Below are 22568 nucleotides of genomic sequence, written 5' to 3' on the forward strand. Positions count from 1 at the left end.
ATGTGTACATAAATTCGTTTTATTGCAGCCATTTTACACAAACAGAACCTTAAGTAGTTGAAGCACTGGAAAAGCCAATCAAAACCCTCTTCATATATCTGTTAAGTCCATAAACCTCTTAAAATTGTCTCTTTAAAAAAAAAACACACCACACCAAACAGCTGAATTATGGAAATGCAGGCTGCATTACGGAATATTTGCCAGTTATATCTCGATTCCTATTTGAAATTCCCACAAGAATATAGGCACGCCGGCGGTATAAACCGTAGAAACAGGGGAGGGGAAAAAAAAATGAAAAAAAGAAAAAAAAAAGAAAAGAGTAGAACACAGGGACTTGTAAATAAAGCCATGAATATCAAAAAAGCAGGGATGCTAAGATTATGCATTTTACCGGTACACTCCTTTGCTTGTAAAGCACAAGTCCAGGCGTTTGTGGGATGCAGTGGTGCCAGCTCTGCAGAGGGGGGAACGTGTGTGTGTGTGTGTGTGTGTGTGTACATTCCTGCATGTCTAATAGCTTAAATACGCTCCCTCTCCCCCTGTATCCTATCGATATTCCGGGGAAGCAGCTAATATTCCATCCATAGCTTGTCTTTGATTCAAGTACTTTTTGACACACACACACACACACACAAAAATCACTAAGGAGGAAAAAAAGGTTTGTAGCTTCAAGTAGAGGGGAAAAAATAAAATGTTTACTTTAATGATGTTTTCAAGGCGCAGGGGATGTTTGCCTGCCTCACAGGTTTAACGGTCTGCTTGCCAATCATAAAATACTGGCATTAAATTATTTACATCTTAGTTATGCAGCACGCCATATTAGTAGCAAATTAATAGTTCCAATTTATCTTTTAACAGCTGCCTATTTTTAAAAATTACAGCTTTAGGAACGTAATAAACCGTAGAAACAGGGGAGGGGAAAAAAAAATGAAAAAAAGAAAAAAAAAAGAAAAGAGTAGAACACAGGGACTTGTAAATAAAGCCATGAATATCAAAAAAGCAGGGATGCTAAGATTATGCATTTTACCGGTACACTCCTTTGCTTGTAAAGCACAAGTCCAGGCGTTTGTGGGATGCAGTGGTGCCAGCTCTGCAGAGGGGGGAACGTGTGTGTGTGTGTGTGTGTGTGTGTGTGTGATGTTCTTATGTATGCACGTATGTATGTGTGTATGTATGTGTGTGAGCGCGTGTGAGAGGCAGGAGGAACACACACACACACACACAAAAATCACTAAGGAGGAAAAAAAGGTTTGTAGCTTCAAGTAGAGGGGAAAAAATAAAATGTTTACTTTAATGATGTTTTCAAGGCGCAGGGGATGTTTGCCTGCCTCACAGGTTTAACGGTCTGCTTGCCAATCATAAAATACTGGCATTAAATTATTTACATCTTAGTTATGCAGCACGCCATATTAGTAGCAAATTAATAGTTCCAATTTATCTTTTAACAGCTGCCTATTTTTAAAAATTACAGCTTTAGGGACGTAAAGGGAAGCCAAGCCCACAGCTAGCAGTGCACCTCCTTGGCATCATCTGGCTGCACGGTGGCTGTGTTGTGGAAGTATTAGGGTATTATTTTTATTTTTTTTTTTTTTGTTTGTTTACTTGACGGATGCTGTGGCTTTAACAAAGAGTGACTGAGTTGTCTTAACAAAGACGTGCAGGGCTGAGTGTGCTGCTTGACAGAGAATAACCACCTTCCAGATCTCTTAAATCCACACTAGATGTAGTGAGTGGCCTGAGTGGCTTTTATTTCCAATGTCTTTTGTCAGCTTTTAGGGATTTTTTTTTTTTTGGGGGGGGTGTTTTGTGGGGTTTTCTCCTTTTTTTTTTTTTTTTTTTTTTTTTCCCAAATGTCAAGTTAATTTACAGGGTGCTATTACTGATATGTTTCCCAAGTCTGTGGTTTCTCTGTGGAAAGGCAGGCAGCTGAGACCCAGTCTTGGGGCGAGGGGGAGGTGGGGGAGAGGGGGCAGCAGCACATACAGTGTCCTCCACCCCAGCACATTGGCTGCCAGTGTGACAGCAGGACGGGGGGAAACCTCCCACCCCCATTTGCATCCCAGAGAATATCCAGGATTAAACCCAGCCAATTTCCATACGGGATTTAGGCCTGACATTTATTATTCAGTTCGCAGACCTCTCGAAGGAAAGTTTGTTTCCCACTCATAGATGAAAAAAAATCTCCTAAGATAAATAAAGGCCGCCTTAGCACCAACAGTAAATAAATACCTTTCCTGCATTTCTTTTTAATTTATCTCACGTGATTACCAGACAGATGTTTGCCACCAAATTATTGTATTTGGCTCCTTCGCAATTCAAAACAAAATATCCATCACACCCACGGCGTGGCATTTTGAAAATGTGCCCATTTAATTCCAGAAGTTTACTTCCCATAAATGAAATTATAGGTCACGGTTTTAAAGGCAGGTTAAAACAATCCTTGAAAAGCTACAGGAGAAGGACTGTGCACCTTTCTGTCTTCCTGCAGGGAGGTGCAATTTTTGACCTGCTCTATGGATCAATTAGTATTTTTTGAGCAGAATGAAAAATGCAAGCAACTGTTACATGTATGCATGCATGTAGCGAATTTATAGCACAGCATGAAAAAGAGCACGTTAAGAAGGCTTCATGAAATATTTTGGTGATGCTTAGCACTCCAGTCTTAATAGCTGGTTGGGATAAAAACCTATAACCCAATATTTTAATGAATATATTTAATTTAATGGATTTTTTTTAAAAATCAGGCATTCTTAATGAGAGCTTGTGCGATGCTTTGACTTGTCACTGATTTAGAGGAAGATGTTACCGTTTTCTCAAGGTGCTGCTCTCCACACACATCCCCCAGTAACTCTGATGCCTGAAGGGTGTCAGTGCCTTCTCTGAGCTGCTTAGTGGATTGCAGGATCAGGGCCTGAGCTGGCAGATCCACTTAAACGTGGATCCCAAATCTCTGGTCTTCACTCAACAGCTTTTGAAACTTTGCTTGGCCTGAGTGGTGAGAGCAGAGGACAAACACAAGCTCAAGGCTGATCCTACAAGGGTTAGGGCGTGCTGACATCAAAAATAGGCACCTAGACCATGTAGGGATGAAGACCTAGTGTTTTCCTGCAACATTTCATCCAATGAGGTTGTGGTGATTTAGATCAAATGGAAGACAGGCCCTGCTGTTTGGTTTGTCCCCCATGTCTCCCAGGCACTGAGCACCTTTTGCAGGACATCTCTTGGTGGGTGTGTGGGGGTCTCCAGGCACAGACTCTTTGAGAACATGGGGCTGAACTTAGATGCTCCTTCTGTGGTTGCCAAATGTAAAATACATACTCTGAGCAACTGGAGAAAACACTTCTCTCCAATTTCTCCAATTAAATATGTTGTCTTTTCCAACAATGACTTTCAGTGAGCTCCCCTTCCCTATGGAAGACAGGATGGAGCTTATGTCCATTAAAAACACCGCAAGAAACAGCTTAAAAAATTGATGAATAAAGCAACAAATACATCTATTTTCCTAAGTGCAAATGCAGCAGTGTATTTATGAATTTAAGAAAGACATTCCAAAATTTATGAAGATCAAATAAGTTCCACTACGGACATAAACAATCAAAATTAGAGTGTTATGTTTTCTCTTTAATGTGGCCTGCAACATTTTTTCTTCTTAGGTATATAACCAAAGAATAATTTCTGTTAAGACTGAAGGATTCAGACAGTAATGATGCTGCATATTTTGTGAATATTTTGCGTCACGTGGTAGTGTAAATAACACAGATTTTTTTTAGGTCAAGTTAATTAACTCAATAACAATATCCAGTAATATTGCAATTTGAAGTATAGCAGGCAATTTTACTATTGTTTCTGTAAAAAGCCAGATTTCTCAATCTTGCTGTTGCACACTAATGTGTGGTGAATATACACTGATATTTTGAGGCCTTGCACAGTGCATTGCACCTTCATCTACAAATAACTTTACCGATCTCAAATGAAATCATGTAATGAATTTGAAGGTCTAGAAGATACACTAGCCACTCAAACTACGAAGAAGAAAAATGCCCACAGTGAGTAGTCATTATAAACAGTGCATTTTTAGACTAGATCCCAATTAATTTCTGTAATAAACAACATACCCAAACATCTAGGAGGTACAACAGATCCAGAACACAATTGCAGTTCACCATCGTTAAGAGCAAATTATTTAATGTCATAGTTTTAAAAGTTTGTGCTTAAAATCAAAATGAGCAGAAATGCCTGCTAAATCAATCTATCAGGTGGGTAATCAGATTATTGAAGCAATTGGACAGATCAAACTAATCTTCAGAAAGCAGTACAATAGAAGAGAGATTTTACGCTCTATTGTTATGTGTAGGTAATGAAAAAATAACATGTAAAATATCTACAGAAAGACTTCTGCTCATTTCACGTAACTGACACTAAGGTAAGACAAGCTTACACGCATGCACACACACCACATGTACATTAAAAACCTGGAGCTTTAAAAAACAGCATGCTGGTAAAGTGTTTGATTTGTAAAATATTTTGTTCAAATTCCTACCGGTTCACACTGCTCCCAGGAGAGATCAAGGAAATATTAAAAATACCACAGAAATAAAAAGGATAAGATATTTGTCACTCCCATTTAAATTGATGCATGCCGCTGTCCTATAAACGTCACGTCGGATAACCCTGAGAAATTACCATGAATCTCCATAATTACGCATATTCATGATGGTGTTTTGCATAGGGCTGGCAGCAGGCTGTGTGGTGTGTGTAGAGGGGGAGGACACAATGACTATGAAGGGAGGCAGGCGAGGAAAGACCAAATGGCTCGACAGACTAAAATTACTACCCATATCCTAGAAATAGCCTCAGCAGCAACAGTTCCAGGTTTTTTGTTTTTTTTTTTTTGCTGGGTTTACAAAAAAGCAGAGAGAAGTCCCTGGTGCCTCTCTTGTGATGCTCATGGGGTTTGCCAGCCGTTTCGTGCTGCGTACCTTCGAAGCAGAAATTGAGCCAGGATAAAATTGTTGAGAGAAGCCCATGCTAATTATAACGCCTTTTTGTTTGTTTGTTTATTTTTTGATTATTATTTTTAATTTTTATTTTTACTGACGGTTGTAAAGGAAGCCACGAGTGAGAAACCGGAGGAGTGCTTTTCCAAAATGGCCTTTTTTTTTTTCTTTTGGAGGGGGGAGGGAGGGAAAGGGTTGCATTTCCAGCACCGTGCCGTGGGGGTGGGTTCCTCATCCCCTCACCCCACGCAGGTGAGCCCAGGGCAGGTTCAGGAGCATCCTCACTAATCCTCACTTCTGCACCCCACAGGAGGCCTGGGGGATGTTCCAGCAAACTCTTAAAAGACCCAGGAGAGGCAGAAAGGTTGTCCTGCCCCTGGCTCAGTAGCGTTTTTGTGCTGAAAGCGGGGAGCAGAGTCAATCAGAGGCTCTAGAAGTAATTATCGGCAGGGTTTGGGCAGCGCGGCTGCTTGAGTAAACAGCGATTGTTCTTTCCACCAGGTCCCGAAGGGAAACAACAATACTGGCCATTGTCCTCCTCTTCTCATTAAGGGGCTTCGGGGAGGGAGCCGGGCTCTGGGAGGCGGGTGGGAAACTGACGGTTCAGGCCTTGCTCTGGAGGAGCCTCTCCTCTCTCCCCACCGCAGCCGGCTCCGGCTTCTGGCATCGGAGGGGGGGTTGGTGCCAGCTGCAGGGGGAGAAGCCAAACCTGTCATACCATCTTCTCATCAAACCTCCAGCGCCCGGGCAGAAGCGCCGTTAGAGCCTAATGAAGAAACAAACACAAAAGGGGGGAGATTAGGCCTCGTTAACACCTGCGTTGGTTGGCCCTCAACGAGGTCCCGCCACCAAGGGATGGCTGGCCTAGGGTGCTCCGGTTGTTTGTGTTGGGTTGTTGTTGTTTTTTTTTTAAGGGGAAGAATGTAATGTGGATGAGGTGGTGTTTTCTGTGGTGTTTTTAGACATCTTGCCATGACCATGAGGCCTGAACCTGGCAAACTGTGATTGCCAAAAAATGTATTGTTTGCAACAGCTCTGCCAACGGCCACCACCAGAGCCCACAGACCTGTACTTTGAAAACGTTGGTATTGACAATATTGCCCCACTCCTGTCCAAAGTGTTCACTTACACACCCTACTAATAGAACTGCATGGATGAAGACAGATTTTTGGATGAGCAACCACTGGGGCCTTTGTGTGTCGTCAAATTCAGCCAAACTTCGGGACCAACACCAGCGTGTGGTGGCCCCAGGTTACTCCCAAGAACGGGATACGAGCTCTCCTCCCTGAACAATGCTCTCCTCCATGAGCAGCTCCACCAATTTCAGTGGTGTTTCTGGTGGCACCAAAGGCTGCTTGCTCTGTGTGCCTTTGGGCTCACAGGCTGGTCCTCCCATCCTGCTTCATCCCTCTGCACTCACAGCAAGGTGGCCTTTAATCAGGATCCCGATCCAAAAACTTTTTGCATATCCCATTTCTGGTGGAGCCAATGGGAACCTGCATTTTGAAGAGTTAAGGCTTTGGTGACCAAGCCTCTAAACTACACTGTCTGCAGGGGAAGGTTTAGCTTTAAACAACGGGAATCTGTGTAAAGTATCTTGTAGAATTCCATCCTCAGCAAGGACTCGGGATTTGGCCCCTCCTTAGGCATGTTTTAATGTAAAGATGCGCTTAAACCCATATGAGCTTGTGTGTTGGAATGTGCAACACCAGAACAATGAATGGGGGCAAAATACACATAAAGCTTTTTGCTAAATTTATATTAGTAGATAATTTGGAGGCTGGAGGTTATTTAAATGCTTACACCCCTAAGATGAAGATACAGATGGATATTACGTAGAAATGTTTCTATTTTGGTGCCAGTGATTTTATGTTTTCATAGCTGAGTATACATGAGAAGAAGTCAAACACTTGGAACACCTCTCAGGTGTTTCTTGCATGGACATGTGGACATATTTACCTGACAGGAAGTTTGGCAGACATGATGCCACAATTATTTTCATTGTTGTAAGTAATCAGCCATCTGCAGAAGGGTGTGCTGTACGTAGACTACACAAAGCTTTTCTTTATTTATGCTGCATTTAGCTGTCTGTCAACCCCAGGATACCAGTAGAGGATATTTTCAGTGTTAATACTCTAAAGAAAACAAGAAAATGTTAATTGAATAATTTGTTTTCTGTTCTGCAAAGTGTGCATAGAACCTCTACGAGAAAGATCCATAGTCAGTCCCTACCTTTGAAAACTCAGGTGGATGTTTGATGAAGGTGCTAGAAGACAATGACACAGAAGGATGCACACAGTATGTTGTATGGAGAAGTATCTCATTTTTAAAAAGGAATTTTGCAAAAAAAAACCTTTATATTTTCTGCTTTGGACAGCCAAATTTTGTACAAGGATGACTTGAGAATTCTTTGCCAAGTTCGGCTCCTTTCCAAGTATGGTCTGCTATAGAAACAAAAAGCATAAATATATGAAGTATATAACAACGCTCAGTTTTATGACTACTGGCATGTAACACCGCATCCCTAACAGCCTAAAATGCTGTTTTTATGTTACATTTACAAGAACTTTGATTTCAGTATATTTATTTCCATAAACTGGCTTTCACCTATCTAGGTGGCAAGAAGAAGAAAAAGTGTTTATGGTGCATTTGAATTGCAAAAACAAGACATATTTCACCAGGACTCCATCCCCTGGGATCTCAGTGAATGCATGCCTTGTTTAATTTTTCCAATTTTTAGTATTGTCACCACACATCATTATTTTTATTTTGTTTCACAGAAATTAAAAAGTATCTTTCTCTATTATGAGGATTAGCATTACCTTTTCAACACACATTGGCCTAGTATTTTGTCAGGTTTTTATGATTTAAGACCTATCAAAATTAAACGTCTTTATTTGAGAAATGCTTCTTCAGGCTCAGAGACACTACAGGCAAAAAAACCCCTACTTTTAGTAAGAAACCTCATGATATTATTTGGTACTGTGCTTATTATTCAGAAGTCCACTGTTGTGATGTTTGTGCTATTTCTGTGAAGCTGCTCATTCAGTACCAAAAATTTTTGGTTGTGGTGTTTTTGTTATTAAACTAAGCAGCAGCCCTTCAGTTATTTTCAGGGAAGGGCAAAAGAGTTAAACGATGTCACTAAAAGCCATTGCTGCTGTTCAATAGCATAAGACCAATATTAGTGTATTTCTCAACTACGAGATCATATTTTTCTTAACAAAAAAAAGTGAGCTTTGTTATAACAGAATCTTAATTTTGTATCAATTGCAGGACAGTTAAATATATTTTTAGAACTACTGCTAATGCAATAATTTATATTTGAGAATTATGTAAAGTACAGCTGCACTATTTCATAGGTCATTATGCATCCCTTGAAGAGTTTCTGGTTATATACAGAATTATAAGAACGATAAAAACAGCAGCTGAAAGTGCTTTTTAGCAGATGCTAATTATTGTAGGTATGCTATGAGGTCATAACGTACATTAGTATCCTATATAAATAAAATATACCATGTGGTGCCTGTATATAGTGCTATCATTACACGTATTTCATGTGTTTAGATAAGTGATCGTTGGTACAAGACCTGTATACAGACTATTAAGATAATCACTTTTTGAAAACTCTTTTGCTGGCCATTCAGCAGTACTGCAGCCTTCAAATTCCAGAGAGAATTAGCCCAAATTTCTTTATATTTTATGCTTTAAGTAGCTTGCATATGTGCAGTCATTTGAAGAGGTTATTGAAGCATTTTCAAAATAAATATTGTGATAATGTCTCCCTTCTAGCTCTATTTTATTTGAAGGCAAAAAGGATCTGTCCCAAAATATTTAAAAAAAATTAGATTTTTTTTAAAAGAAATTACATATATACACAACCACATGCTTACTAATGTCATTGTATAGTCATACATATATGTATATATGCAATATCCTAGTAAATATGTAAATACACACACATAGATACATATTTTTCGCTTTCTCTATACTTACTATATTATATACAAATATGCATATAAATATATGCAGTATCCTCAGAATTTTTGTATCTATAAGCAATATTTTATGTTTTTCATGTATTGCTACACTGCTACTATAAAAAAATGAATAATATGCAAGAAAATTTGAAGCATAATATAAAACAACAGACTCATTCTTGCAAAGCTTAAGCAAAAACACCCCCAGCCACAATTTATAAAGTTTGAGTTTTCATTTCTCCTTCTTTATTACGAAAGATAATAAATAAAGCAAAATAAAAAGCCACTAAGATAAAATATTACTATGTTGGTTACAATGAATCATTTAATAAGGTTTTGAATATGCCGTTTTTTACTTACTTCTCTAGTACTCCTGTGAATAGTCTTCACCAGCACTACTTATTCAGTCAATGACATGTGAGGTGGGTGAAAATTGCAGAATTAGACTCTGAAATGGAATATTAAAAATCCAGGCAAAATCACTGGAGCGATCCTGAGTACTCTGGAGCAAATCAGAGATGAACTCAGCAGCAGGATAAACTTAAAGTGTGTTCTCAAAGTTACAGGTGCACGCAGGTTTAAGTGCTTTGCTGTGTTGGAGAGGAAATGAACAGAACTTTCTTGCCTTGGTTTTTTGGTGGGTTTTGGAGCAATATTTTGCTGTAAGTGTTGAGAATGGGTTTTCTGATATGTGCAATGTTCATTGTAACAAATTATTTTCTCCCAAGTACGTACCATGTTAATTTTTTTTTTTTTTTTGCCCCTAAGACTAAAAATAAGGAAAATGATTCGACATATATGTAGGACCTGGGGTTTACTCTCAGCCCTGCCAGGGACTTCTTTGTGAAGGTCTGCTTTGTGAGGCCAGATTCAATCTGGTAAATCAGGTTCATGTCCACCGAAATATACGCAAACGACAACATTTATTGCCTTGCAAGACTGTCAGAGTGTTTGACTTGTTAACGCTCATGTGTTACGCTGAAGGTCCTTGTGTAACTGCTGGGGAGGGTACAGCAGAGGGCTACAAAGATGATGAGGGGCCTGGAGCATCTCTCTTACGAGGAAAGGCTGAGGGACTTGGGTCCTTTTAGTCTGGAGAAGGCTGAGGGGGGATCTGATCAACGCCTATAAATACTTAAAGGATGGGTGTCAAGAGGGTGGCTCTGGTCTTTTTCAGTGCTGCCCAGTGACAGGACAAGAGGAAATGGGCACAAACTTGAACGTAAGAAGCTCCACCTACACTTGAGGAGGAACTTCTTTCCTGTGAGGGTGGCAGAGCCCTGGAACAGGCTGCCCAGGGAGGTGTGGAGTCTCCTTCTCTGGAGACATTCAAAACCTGCCTGGACACGTTACTGTGCAACCTGCTCTGGGTGGACCTGCGTTGGCAGGGGGTTGGACTGGATATCTCCAGAGGTCCCTTCCAACCCCATGTGATTCTGTGATTCTGTAAGTAACAATGAAGAAATGTGGTTGTGCTGTGAGATGAGGTGGGATGACCGTACAGGTGGAGATAGAGCTGCTGAACACCCAGCCATGGCTGGGAGGATGTCCTGGATGGGCTCTAAAAAGGAGAATTCTGATATTATCCAGAGGAGGTCTGTTCACCAGTCTGACCCACTGCACAGGGCAGGTGGAGCACAGGATGAAGGTGGGGAAACAGACACTGGGCAGGTTTGATTCGTGTCTATCCACCCCTGATGAGCTCTGTTCAAACCAATGCAAAGCAGGATGAGATGGCCAACTCCAAAAGCATCAGCTCTGTACTTCACAGTGCAAAAATTATATTAACTGATGTCCAAAGTACAGAGGTTTTGCAGTCCCTTCAGGAAATTCAGCTTTTCTGCCTTCAGTGGGTATTTTGGAAGTACCTGCTTTTTAGTGCATTCCTCGGGCAAAAACAATCACTCTTTATGAGCTAAGAATAAAAGTCAGCCCTGTCAGGGCTGGTTTAGACATTGACGGAGAGGGACATAAAGTACTGGAGGCCACACTATCTTTATCTCCCACCCACTTCAAATTTGGCACCAATATAGAAATGCAAACAGCCACGTGGTCTGTCTTCTGTTTTCCAGCAGCGACTTCACATTTGTTGCTCACTTTCCTCACAGAAAGATCAGTGCTAGACGTGGAACTGTGCCACAGATGGGTCCATCCCTACAGTTTTGCGTGCATCACTCATCCTTCTATTAGGTTCTACCAAATTTCTATTAATTTTCACAGATGTTATTTGTTATTTCCTGGGACTTTGTTTTTTTTCTCTTGCTCTGTATTGCTGGGTTTTTTTGCCAGTCTTGTGTAGGCTTTACCTTCAGAGGTGTTTCCCTCATCCCTTGCCTCCTGTTTTTGCTCAGCTCTTCTGCCTCTGCAACCACGGATGCTCTCATCAGGTCCCCAGTATTCAATTCATGGCCAGAATAGGCTTCTCTTCAGCTGCTCAGGACACAATGGGGCCCTCAGTTGGGTGATGCAAACCTCTGGACTTTGAAGTCTAATGGGCAGGCACTTTTCTTTCTAGAGAAGTGTCATAGACACACGTGGCTGCTCTTTTGGGTTGGAGATGGCCAAAGAAAACTCTCTTTATCAGGAGAGCTCAGACTACCCTTCCTTTGGGTAGCCTAAGACTGTGCAGTTGAATCACAGGCTGCCTTACAACAGCATCATCTTCATGTGTTCTGCTCTGCAACTGTGTGAAAGCAGAGAGAAGACACCAGTCCTGGTGCTCCCTACTTGGGGAATTTATCCACTGTCAAATTGCCCCGTCCAGCTTTGCCACAAACTGGATTTAAAATTATCACCTGTATGCTTATTTTCTAAGTATTTATCTCAACATACATTGTTTAATATTCTGAGCAATGTGTGTGCTATAACAGTATTTTTTTCTGCTTTCAACTCTTCAGCCTCTCTTATTACGGTACTTGTGATTTGTAAAACTCCAGTTGTGCAATACCTCTCTGATAGAAGCATGGCATGGCCCAAATCCATGCACTATTATTAAACCCAAGGAGTCACATTTGGTGAAAGTCCTTTTGTTGGTTGTTTTGTTCCTGTCAGGATGGATGCAGTGGCCAGAATGCCCCCCAGGCAGTCGCCCCTAACCTAAAGCCATCAGTGCAGACCTTATTCACCCTGGATGTGGGAAGGGGTGAGTCTCATCCTCAACTGCTTGTGCACAATCATGTACGTCACCCCACCAAGTGTTCTTAATCTGAGTGAAATATTTTGCTGCCCTATCAGGTTTCTTTAGGAAACCTGCCATACTAGTGCATGAAAAATGCTTCTTTACTATTTCATGAAGTCTGGTATATTTTCAGACGTGACCACATACATTTGTGTTAAATCAAATCTGCTGAGTATGTCTGTATGTGGGTTAAAAAAAATTAATGCTCACGCTGTAGGCATTGCAGTGGCCTATTAGCCTGAACTTCATTACTAAATTTTTCTGTATTTAAAAATTAATTTAGCTACCTGCATGCACTGCCAATTCATTCTTATTTTATTTATCTGTTTATTTCCTCAAGTATCTTCCCAATGAAAGATTGACACATTTGAATGAGGGAGTCTATTCTTAGATTTAAGTCTCACGTGAAAGTCCCTCAAGTGGAGATTTTTACTCAGAGAGCTCTCTTCTGTGAGGAGAGTGCTCACACATACGAGTTTTGGCAAGGATGGGCCCTCAGACCGCTGTGAGAATCCTTCCATGGATAAAGTTAGTGAGGTAAGTAATTGTTTGCAGGACTAAGCCCAGATACAATAAATGTGAACATGAGAGAAACAGTACCAGTTTGCAGAGATGTCAGTTTATGATGAATGCCAGTATATTTGGAAAAGGTATTTTGCTCTCTGGCATTCATAAAATCTATGCCATAACTGTATATTGTAAGTGTCAATATAAATATAAAAAAACCTTTAGATAATATATTTCTAGGGTGAACATAATTCACATAAACCTCAATGATTCAAAATAAAAAGAGATAGCACCAAGTGCCCGGAATTGCGAAAAGTGGAACACACAAAGCTTTGTTGACTTCTGTGGGACTAGTTGTATGATGAAAGTTACCTACATTCCTAAGCGTTCTCTTTATTGTGTTCTAATAATGTCATCTCTCTTTTATGAAAAGCACTAATGCTCCTTAAAAAGAATAAAGAACCTGCTAACGTATTGGTGCAGGAAAAGCCACTGAGTTACTCATTTTATAAGGGAACACACATGTGCACTTCTGTTAGTGGAGTCCTCTTAGGGCTTGACTGCTTGCACAGCATACCATAGCAGTAAGTAGAGTGCACTGATTCATGTCAGAGACACTTCTAGGAAACCACTAATTTTTATTTTGCTCACCTCTTGCTCTAGATAACTGTGATCTGCAGGTGACCTCTTCCAGTGGCAAATTACCCCTCACTCCCTTCATCCCTGTGCCTGCTGGAGAGCGTGGGGACGTTGTCCATCCCCTGTGCTTAGCCCACGTTCTACCTCTGGGCGAGGTGTAGGGTGATAGCACATGGGAGTTGAGAACTCCCCTCACCAATATGCAGTTATCCACAATCAACTTTAATTACTCTTTCCCAGACTTCCTGTTAGTAGATAAAACCAACTGAAACATTTTCTTTCTCACTAGATGATAATTCGATTTGCAGACTTTGCTTTACTCACTCCACTTTCGTGCCAACACTGCACATGCAGTTATTATTGGGCAAAAGTATAAAACTGCAGTGTTCTGATCACAAAGAAATCTACTTAAGAGGGAGAAAAACCTTGAGAGTGCCATAAGGATCTCCATTTTCTTCTCTAAGGGAACAAACTAGCCCATGCAGAGGGAATGGGATCAGGGTCATGGATCCAGCAGGTCCTTCAAACCAGTGACAGGTAGAAAGTGCTCTGGTTGTGGAGTCCTGTGGATGTTCAATAAGTGGCTTTGAAGTCACCCTGGCAAAGCCCCTCCTGGTGTGGTGACGAGCAGCTCACAGGGCCGTTGGGAAAGCAGCACGGAAGCTAAGGATGGAAGCTAACACTCATAAATTAGCGACTCCTTGCAGGATTCTCTGGAAAACCTCAAGGACACTGTGCTGTGGTGGCTCCTGTGATTTCCCAGCCTTGAGCCTCCCTTGTTTCCATTTTACGGAGGCTCTTCATACAGATTTTAGGGGAATTCTTCTGGTCATACTTGCTACGATGCTACTTTTTGGTGTTTAGGTAAGGGAGAAAAGCACCAGGCTGAGCTGTTCCTTCATGCACTTAGAAAAGCAAAGGCTCATTATACTTTGATTTCACTATGACTAAATGTTTGCCTTGATCACATTGTGGAGTCTTTGCACAATTTGCATATTCTGCAGTATTTGTGAATTCTTTTCCTTGAGGGGCAGGCTCCAATTTACTCATTCAGAACATCATTGTTTAACAAATTCTCTTTTTCTTAACAGCTGTACTACCATACACTTGGCAGTCAATTGGCAAGCCAGCTTGTCTTGCTTATGGTCAGGAAAGATTAGAATTTAAAGTACTTATTTCAACTCATAAATGAAATATTTATGTCAAATATTAAACTAGATGTGAAGGGGGAGGGGAGTGGTAACATCAGACCTGTCCTCGAGGCTCCTGAGGCAAAGGGAATCTGGGAATCACAGACAAAACACCATGAAGGAAGGCCACCTGAAGACCAATACAAAGGAAATTGAGCCATTCCAGCCAGTAAGTCACTGGGCGCCCACCTGAAGTGCCTTTACACAAACGCAGGCAGCATGGGGAACAAGCAAGAGGAGTTAGAGATGTGCTCACACCTCCAGGGCTAAGATCTTATTGGCATCACCAAGAGTGTTGGACTGGAGGGTTACAGACTCTTCAGGAAGGACAGAATAGGTAGAGGGGGAGGGGGTGCTGCTCTCTATGTCAATGATCAGCTGGAGTGTGTGGAGCTCCACCTGGGGATGGATGAAGACCTGACGGAGAGCTTATGGGTCAGGATTAAAGGGACCACAGGGGCAAGTGATGTTACAGTAGGGGTCTGCTACAGACCACCAAATGCTACAGACTACCTCTGCTACGAGGACAGGCTGAGGGAGCTGGGGTTGTTCACCCTGGAGAAGAGGAGGTTCCGGGGACACCTAATAGCAGCCTTCAGTACCTGAAGGGGGCCTACAGGAAGGCTGGGGAGAGCCTGTTTACAAAGGCTGTCAATGACAGAACAAGGGGTAATGGCTTTAACCTGGAGAAAAGCAGATTTAGATTAGACATTAGGAATAAGTTCTTTACTGTGAGGGTTGTGGAGCACTGGAACAGGTTGCCAAGGGAGGTGGTTGAGGTCTTATCCCTGGAGATATTCAAGGTGAGGCTCGACGAGGCACTGGGCAACCTGGTCTAGTTGGGGGTGTCCCTGCTGACTGCGGGGGGGTCGGACTAGATGACCTTGAAGGTCCTTTCCGACCCAGATGACTCTATGATTCTATGATTCTATGATTCTATTCTAGGATGACAGGGAGGATGAGGCTCTCTATAGACAGGAGCAGCATCGCACTCACACACCCTGGTCCTCATGGGGGATTTCAGCCAGCCCGATATCTGTTGGAAGGACAACACAGCAGAGCACAAGAAATCCAGAAAGTTCTTAGAATGCATTGATGATAACTTTCTTCTTCAAATGATTGAGGAACCAACAAGGAAAGGAGCTGTGCTGGACCCTATCCTTACTAACAAGGAGGGGATGGTGGGGAATGTCAAATTCAAGGATAGCCTTGGCTTCAGCGATCATGAAATGGTGGAGTTCAAGATTCATAGGGCAACGAGGAGGGTGTACAGCAAGCTCGCGACCCTGGAGTTCAGAAGAGCAGACTTTGGTCTCCTAAGAGATCTGATTGGGAGGATAGCATGGGAAAAAGAACTGGAGGGGAGAGGGGCCCAAGAGGGTTGGTTGGTATTCAAGGATCGCCTCCTCCAAGGTCAGGAGAGGTGCATCCCAAAAAAGACGAAGTCAGGCAAAATAGCCAGCAGGCCTGCGTGGATGAATAAGGAACTGCTGGACAAGCTCAGGACCAAAAAGAAGGCCTATGGAGGGTGGAAGCAGGGATGGGTAGAAGGGGCAGAATACAGAGAAATGGTCCAGGTGGTCAGGAACAAGATCAGGCAAGCAAAAGCCCAGGCAGAACTAAATCTAGCCAGGGACATCAAGGATAATAAAAAAAACTTCTACAGATATGTCAGGGACAAAGGCAAGACTAGGGAAGTTGTGGGCCCTCTCAGGAAGGAAACGGAAGACATGGCCACCCAAGATATGGATAAGGTTGAGCTACTGAACAACTTCTTTGCCTCAGTCTTCACTGACAAGGGCTCAAATCACACTACCCAAGTCATGGAAGGCAAAAACAGGGGCTCTGCAAATGAAGAACCACCCACAGTAAAAGAAGATCAGGTTTGAGACCTCTTAAGGAACCTGAAGGTGCATAAGTCCATGAGACCTGATGAAATCCATCCACGGGTCCTGAGGGAGCTGGTGGATGAAGCTGCTAAGCCGCTTTCCATCATATTTGAGAAATCGTGGCAGTCTGGTGAAGTTCCTGTAGACTGGAAAAAGGGGAACATAACCCCAGTATTCAAAAAAGGAAAAAAAGAAGACCCAGGGAACTACAGGCCGGTCAGTCTCACCTCTGTGCCTGGCAAGATCATGGAGCAGATCCTCCTGGAATCTTTGCTACGGCCCATGGAAAATAAGGAGATGATTGGAAACAGCCAGCATGGCTTCACCAAGGGCAAATCGTGCCTGACAAATCTGGTGGCCTTTTATGATACTGCCACAGACTTGGTAGACAAGGGCAGAGCAACAGATGTTGTCTACCTGGACCTATGCAAAGTGGTCGACACTGTCCCGCATGACATCCTGGTCACAAAATTAGAAACTAATGGATTTGATGGATGGACCACTGGGTGGATAAGGAGCTGGCTGGCTGGCCGCACCCAAAGGGTTGTGGTCAATGGCTCAATGTCCAATTGGAGGCCAATGACAAGTGGTGTTCCTCAGGGGTCTGTACTGGGACCAGTGCTGTTCAGCATCTTTGTCGGAGCCATGGACAGTGGGATAGAGTGCACCCTCAGCAAGTTTGCGGATGACACCAAACTCGGTGGCGCGGTTGACACACTGGAGGGAAGGGATGCCATCCAGAGGGACCTGGACAGGCTGGAGAGGTGAGCTCGTGCAAGTTGCATGAGGTTCAACCAAGCCAAGTGCAGGGTCCTGCACCTTGGACGTGGCAGCCCCAGACATAAATACAGGTTGGGTGGAGAATGGCTGTAGAACAGCCCTGAGGAGAAGGACTCGGGGGGTGTTGGTGGATGAGAAGCTCAACATGAGCCGGCAGTGTGCGTTGGCAGCCCAGAAAGCCAACCCCATCCTGGGCTGCATCAAGAGAAGCGTGGCCAGCAGGTCACAGGAGGTGATTCTGCCCCTCTGCTCTGCACTCGTGAGACCCCACATGGAGCACTGTGTCCAGCTTTGGAGTCCTCAACACAGGAAGGACATGGATCTGCAGAGGGCCACAAAGATGATCAGAGGGATGGAGCACCTCCCCTATGAGGACAGACTGAGAGAAGCTGGGATTGTTCAGCCTGGAGAAGAGAAGGCTCTGGGGAGACCTTAGAGCAGCCTTTCAACATCTGAAGGGAGCTACAGGAGTAGATGGGGAGGTGTAGTGATACGACAAGGGGTAATGGTTTTAAATTGGAAGAGGGGAGATTTAGATTAGATACCAGAAAGAAATTATTTCCTGTGAGGGTGGTGAGACACTGGTACAGGTTGCCCAGGGAAGCTGTGGCTGCCCCATCCCTGGAGGGGTTCAAGGCCAGGCTGGATGGGGCTTTTGCAACCTGCTCTAGTGGGAGGTGTCCCTGCCCAGGGCAGGGGGGTTGGAACTCGATGATCTTTAAGGTCCCTTCCAACCCAAACCGTTCTATGATTCTATGAAATCACAACTATTATATGATATATGATAATGTTCTGTTAAAATATTTTTTCAAACACTAAAAATATTTTAAAAACTAAAATTTCCAGAAAAGCCTTATTCTTTTTTACCAGAATGTGCCACTGAGAATGAAGACCAACAATGTTTATTAACTGAGTCAATATTCTTCATTTTTAATGCAAAAATTGTATCCAGGACAAAAAAATTAAACAGAAAATGTTTTTTTATTTTGGCTTCAATGTTTCACTGAAAAAATTTAAAAAATTCCACAGGAAACCACAGGAAAAATTGTACAAATTGTGAAATCCCTCTTTTTCAAACAAGTGTGGATTATTTATGTGGGATAGTTCCTCATTATTTTTTTTCCATGTACAGATCCAAAGAGGAAATTGTTTTACTTCCCTTAACAGTCAGCAAAAATTCCCCCATTAGCTCCTGCTTTCTGGAAGACCTTGTCCCTGCCAGAGATTGCCCATGACCTGTGATTCATTTTGAGTTATGTTTGTTTGTATTGTCTCTCCAAAAACTATCCTCCATTGCTCTCTGCTGCATGTATAGATGAGACCAAAATAATACAGCGTTGCCACGGTAAGCCAAAAACAGACTTGGTTTCAATGTCATCCTAACTTAAAAGCTTACAAACAGACTGCGTGACTGCTCAGTGGGCCTGCAGTGATGAGGCAGATGCTTGAGAAAGGAGAAATGTCTTTGTTCTATGTCATGAAAATTTTGTCCTAATATCTATTTATCAATTTATCATAGAATCATAGAATGGTTTGGGTTGGAAGAGATCTTAATGACCATCAGTTCCAACTCCCTCTCACTAGAGCAGGTTGCTCAAAGCTCCGTGCAGCCTGGTCTTGAACACCTCCAGGGATGGGGCAGCCACAGCTTCTCTGGGCAACCTGGGCCAGTGTCTCAAGAAACTAATATTCAGTGCAAACTGAGAAGCCCAACTGTATATTATTCCCTCTCACTCTAAAGAGTAATTTGCCATGTTGTCAGGGTAACTACATGAGATGGGCATGAGGAGCCAGGGGATGGCCTCTGCCTTCCTCAGCATGGGCATTTGCCTTGACATACCTCCTGGAAGGGAAGGGAAGACAGCAGTGGCCCAAGCATAAGCTCCGTAGAGGATGGCAACTTGTTTACCTATAGCAAAGGGATGGTGTTGCTGCTCTACACCAACGTGCTTTGCCACAAAGAGCTTTGCAGGTCTCCGCTGCATACTGTGTATCTCTGCGTATGTCTAACGGCATATCATTAATGTGTAACCCACAAGGCTGATCTTCAGGAAAATTCTGTTGCTTTCCATTATAAAATATTGCTTGAGAAATGCTAATTGTCCCTTCATCACAGTGTTTACACCACCCATGTGCCATCTACATCAATAAAAGCAGTGGTCTCCAAAAGGCAACACGCACATCAAGAAGAAAATCCCTTGCTTCATAGCAGAGCGCCTTGTGCCTCCTTTGGCCGCAGATGCTGGTGGATAACATTTGATCAGCAGTGGCCGGTTTTGTTTTAGCTTTCTGTTTTCTGAAAATGCCAGCAAGGGCCTGATTAGGATGCTGAGCATACCATTAGCAACGTTGTTAATAGGTGAACGGCTCCCCGGCGCTTATTAGTGGGGTCTCGCTGGGTGGTGAAATTGCCATTTCAGGGCAAGGTGGTGGAACTGGGGAAGTGATGGGTGGTACCAAAGGTCCATCCGTCTGTCCCTCCATCCATCCGGGCATGTCCATGTGGCGGCTGGAGTCACTGGGATGGTGGGACCAGTTGAGGTTCAAGGTGGCTGCTGACATGGGGCTGTCGTGGCGTCATTGTCCGCGTGCCTTCCCTCCATTGACAGGTTGGAGGGTACTTTAGAGCCTCCACAAAGAGCCCGTCAGTTGATACGATTGCGGTCCCCCTGCCCACAAACCGGGGGCTTGCTGGGGGCTGTGGGTAGAGTCTCACGTTGATTCATTAGTGGAGCCATTGAAAACTGTGTCTCCCCTCACAACGTGGGCTTGCCTGTGCAGTCCAAACATTTAGCTCCATCTCTTTAAAGTTTTTGCTCCATGTTCTCTAATTGAGGTAACATTATCTGCATTTTAATGCTAGGCCATTTGTGTCCCATGAAAGGTTACCTGAAGAACCCTGCCATTTACCACACTGGTTTAAATGCAGGCGGCTGCAAAGCAAAAAAGATATACACAAAAGATGTAAGCAAGGGGGAAAAAGGCAGATATTTATTTGTTCTGAAATCCCATTGCTCAGAAATAGAGTCTGCAGTGAAAAAGGGGAAAACATAAGCTTGGGTCAGGGAAGAGACAGTGATTAGCTCCATTGTTAGTGGCTCTTTGAGCTTGGTTGGTCCTAAAGAAAAACGCACTAATGAATCTATTGAAGCTTGCCAGGCTTTGGAAGACAACTTTAGTTGTGGTGCTTATCTGAGAGGTGGTAGTCAAGTATGCTGATACAGAAAACAGCAAATGTGCATCTTTATTAACTGCTTTCTTGCACAAGCCCTGCAAAGACTGCTGACGATTGTTTATTCCAAAAATGTGCTTTACCTGTAAGCACAGTTCTTTAATTTAAAACTTTGATTTTGGGAAACCAGCGTACAGAGGATAAAATATAAAATGTGAGGCCTGACGCTATGTGCTATAGGAAACTTTAAAGCTCCTTTTACTGCTGTTTTCACAGCGGGGCCAGAGGAAAGTTGGTTTTCTTTGAGCTTGCTTATGAGGCATTTATTTTGGTGTTTGTCCTGATGCCTGATCAAGGGCTTGAAATGTGTACAGCCAGACCTCACCACCACAGTAATCTTCACCATCACATTACTTGTATATCAAAAGCTAAATGCTCTACTCAAAAATACAGCTTTTACCATACAAAGCTATTTCCTTATGTGTTTTTTTTTTTCCTGCCTGCTTTCCCATCTACTGCCCAAGCCCCTTTGTCATGGTGCTGGTGTGGCAGAGGCTGCAGCAGAGTAAACTTCCCACCAGCCTGCCTCGTCTGATGGGGAGGGACCACCTCTAGAGGCTGCAAACTGCTGAGACAGTTGACGGGGTGCCAATTAGTGTCAATTGTTACCATCCTTCTCTGATATGGACACCTGTCCATTGGGAACCAGCCCGAGACCACCAAACTAATTTGACAGAAACCAGTGAATAGGCACCAGCCAAAAACTGTCTCCAGTTACACACCAGCTATCTGAACCAGCCTGATAAGGGCATGTGTTAGGCCACAGAAGGCCATGCATCGTTGGCAATGGTGGAGCACTGTATTCGGCCCATGAAAACATATATTGTCATGTAGGTAACAACTGACATTCAGATGATGGTGTGAGAGGGCCCTGGAGAGCAATGGTTGTCTCCAGGTGAGGTCTCCACCAATAGACCCTCCACTGGGAGTCCCACCTACCTCCAGTTGTCCTTAGACTTTACCAGCAAGATCTCAGCTGGAGCTTTTTAAGTTAATCCGGAAAGCTGCAACCCCAATCTCTCCATCATCAGGGTGGATATGTCAGCTATCAGGTTTTAAAATCACCAGACAGGACACCTGCTAATCTGCTTTAACAGGAGATCAGGAGAGGTCTTCCTGAGGGGTGGCCAGCAAGGTCTGGCTGTGGCTGACAGACTTTTTGCCTCCTTCTCAGCCACCACAGGGCAGACGTGGTAGCCGGAGGCCTAACTCCTTTAAGTGTTATGGCTCAGATAGGGATCCAGCTTTAACTTGTCAAAAACCAGTGCAGTTGAAAGCTAAAGGAGTTGTTCCTTAGAGATACAGTATCTGGTAGTAGATGGTTCCTGTGCAGTGCCTATAAATAAAATCAAGGATATTTAATCTCACTTAGTCTGTGTAATCCTTCCCTTGTACATCCAAGGCAGTGAAACAGTATCTGTATTTAATCATGATCGCACATCCAAAAGTTCCCAAGTTTGTTACCATGCTCTTACAAGTGCATAAGCCTTGACTTAACATCACGCTACACCAGTACAACTGAAAAGTTTTAACCAAGCCTTTTCTCCACTTCTTCCAGCTTTCTTTAAATCAATGCATCTTGGTGTATAGGTGAAGCCAAGCATGTCCTGCAGCTTACAAGAAAGCCAATGTCTGAATTTAGGCACTGACTGAGCTCCCATCACTCCAGAATGAGCTAGTCAACTTCTGCAACTCAACCTTGCCATACATTTGAGTTTAACCTGAAGGATGTGGTTTTTTCTGGGTTTTTTCCAGTTTTATGGGTTGCAGTGCAACCTGAACCCTTAAAAGTCCAGGTGTAAATAGCATATTCTTGTGAGGGTACTAATACATTACCAAAGTGATATTTCATGCTTCATCCACCCCCAAAACCACTCTGAAATAAGCAACAGAAAAAAACCCATTAATTTCATAACAAGCAACACCACTTTGAGTCCCAAGGAGATGGAAACTCCATCTATATTGTACATCTGGCTCTTCTTGAAGGAGTCCTCAGTACAGAAAGGACATGGATCTGTTGGAGCAGGGCAAGAAGAGGCCATGAAGATGCTTGGATTGCTGGAGCACCTCTTCTATGAGGACAGGCTGAGAGAGTTGGCATTGTTCAGCCTGGAGAGGAGAAGCATCTGGGGAGACTTTAGAGCCCCTTCCAGTCCCTAAAGGGGGTTACAGGAGA

The 22568-nt window shown here is 43.1% G+C and overlaps 1 long non-coding RNA gene across 5 annotated transcripts in view; it reads left to right on the forward strand.

Moving 5' to 3' along the window:
* The window catches only part of LOC106885037, a 127900-nt gene that overhangs the window by 57017 nt on the left and 48315 nt on the right, over nucleotides 1–22568 (forward strand). The window contains exons 5-6 of one of the 5 annotated variants that reach the window (XR_001411368.1): nucleotides 12029–12119; nucleotides 12496–12692. The exons of 3 other annotated variants lie outside the window; for them this stretch is intronic. This is a non-coding gene — a long non-coding RNA (uncharacterized LOC106885037). The remainder of the gene's footprint in view (nucleotides 1–12028; nucleotides 12120–12495; nucleotides 12693–22568) is intronic. One more of the 5 variants, XR_001411369.1, reaches the window with a different exon arrangement.

Source organism: Calidris pugnax, unplaced genomic scaffold (assembly GCF_001431845.1).
Source record: "Calidris pugnax isolate Ruff unplaced genomic scaffold, ASM143184v1 scaffold40, whole genome shotgun sequence".
In the NCBI taxonomy this organism is placed as follows: Eukaryota; Metazoa; Chordata; class Aves; order Charadriiformes; family Scolopacidae; genus Calidris; species Calidris pugnax.